The 2,069-nt window shown below is 41.2% G+C and overlaps 1 long non-coding RNA gene across 1 annotated transcript; it reads right to left on the reverse strand.

The window, feature by feature from the left end:
• Positions 1–271: 271 nt before the first annotated feature.
• On the reverse strand, positions 272–1,465 carry LOC149407870 (uncharacterized). The gene is made up of 2 exons (XR_016297241.1): positions 1,036–1,465; positions 272–735 (listed from the first exon to the last, which is right to left on the reverse strand). It is a non-coding gene; the product is annotated as an uncharacterized LOC149407870 (long non-coding RNA).
• Positions 1,466–2,069: the final 604 nt, after the last annotated feature.

Genomic DNA, 2,069 nt, shown 5'->3' on the forward strand with positions numbered 1-2,069 from the left:
CCATTGCTTAGGATAGGTTCCCGAGGTCGAAACTAAAAGAAAAGAACGTATAAAGAAGTTATTACTAACAATCCATATCATATATAGGTTATATGAAAATAACTCAAACCGACACTTCTTGATTATGTTCTAGAAAATATTCTTTTGACTTGTCTCTTTTTATTGACAAGTTATACGTATTTGAGAACGTAAATGAAACATTTCTCGTTGATATTCTTTTTCTAAAGTAAACGAGTCGAGCTTATAGTCGAACTCGGTTTTGAAACGTAAATTAAATGAAGATACTAAATAATTTAATTGAATCATCAACGAGTTTAGTAACGATACATATTAATTTATTTTTCTTAACGACTTACATAAAACGAGCTTGATTATAAAACATACTAATACTTATACATCACGACATATCCCACAACACAAACTAAAAAAAAAAGGTTCGCGACTAGAGTCGAGACTCGGGAAATTTCTCGACTTGCTAACACTAAACCGAGACTTCGTGAGTCTCCGAACGAAAACCCGACGGCCGTTAATAGCCCTCGAGAGCCGCCACAGCGTCACTGCCGTCCCCGGCCCAACAGCTCGTCCCAACCGAGCCGATGAACCTCGCTGACCAGCCCCGCTCCGTCGTCACTCGCGCAGCAGCTCTACCACTCTTGGACAGCGCCCTCGCCGTCCCGAACCGCTGCCCCGAGACCTGTGCCGCCCACCTAGACCGAGTCTAACACTCGACACAAACTCGCAACCAAAAAAAACAACTTAACAAATCACACACACAAGAACGAGAGCATCGAGCGCAACCTGACACCAAAACATACTCAACGAGCACACTCAGCCAGAAAGAACGAACATCAGAACCCAATCAACACAAACACGAGCTCAGTTTCATTTAACATTACATCTCACTATCAAAATCATCATCGAATCAACCTTCAGAACCGTTAAATCTGAACAATAATCTCACTCACGGAAAAACCCCCAAAATCCAAAACTAAAAACCCTAACTTCCAGATTCGAAATTGGGGTAAAACGTCTCACCTTGTTTCTGGAGGAATTGAACCATCCAACGTCCTCTCTAGCTCGCGGCAGCTCAATCTTCACGGCGGTCGCGCGCGCAGCGAGGCTCAGTGGTCGGCTGGATGGCGCGCGCACGGAGCTGGGGTCTCGGGCTGGTGCTGGTGGTCGCGCGTCCTCTCCCTCGGTCGCTCTCCTTCTCAGTCTTGCTCACTCGCTCTCTCGCTCTCTTCTGCTCTCTCTCGGCCTTTCTCTTCCCCGAGCTCTCTCTCTCTCTCCCTCGGTCTCTCACTCTTTCTCTTCTCTTCTTCTGTTCTTCTTTTTTTTTTTTTTCTCGCGTGACTTGTTTTTTTTTTTTCCCGTGGGTTTGTTTATTTCGGCTAGAGAGACTTAATAGCAAAGTAAATGATGAAGATAAGTGTTGGGTTGGCAATGATAGAAGCGTGACACATGTGTGATGACTAGGCAAGGCTTAACAATTATCCTTTTATTCTCAAACCAATTTCTTTTTCTTGTTTTCTTTCAAATGGGTCCCTTAAAATTGTTACAACCACGTCCTTTTCATATAATTATTTAATTAAATCCATCACCGAACGGATTATAATTATATGATTCGAACCGAGAATTTTCTCGTTCGTTCTCGAATAATTTAAATATATTTAAGGTTTCTCGGAATTAATTCTCGTCCTTAAGAATTTATTTCTTAAATTAATTTCCGGAATGTTTCCTCGGAATTAATTTATTAATCGAGTTATACTCGATAATTCCTTTGTTTATTCCGAGATTTCCATAACCTTAATATATTTAAAATTAATTCGATAAATCCATTGGAATATAATTCACTCGAGAATTTAGTTGTAACAACGGAAACTCGCTTATTACTTCCAAATCTCCAAATACGAGCTACGCAGAAACTTGTCCTTACAGGTTTAATCCCTTCAGGAAGGTCTACAAGTTTCCAGACTTTGTTGACATACATCGAGTGCATTTCAACTTTCATGGCGTCAAGCCAAAGGTTTGATTCAGAACAAGCCATTGCTTGGCTATAGGAAACAGGA

This window comes from Urtica dioica, chromosome 1, assembly GCF_054948205.1.
Source record: "Urtica dioica subsp. dioica isolate 48M chromosome 1, U.dioica_male_clone48M_v1_H2, whole genome shotgun sequence".
Lineage (NCBI taxonomy): Eukaryota > Viridiplantae > Streptophyta > Magnoliopsida > Rosales > Urticaceae > Urtica > Urtica dioica.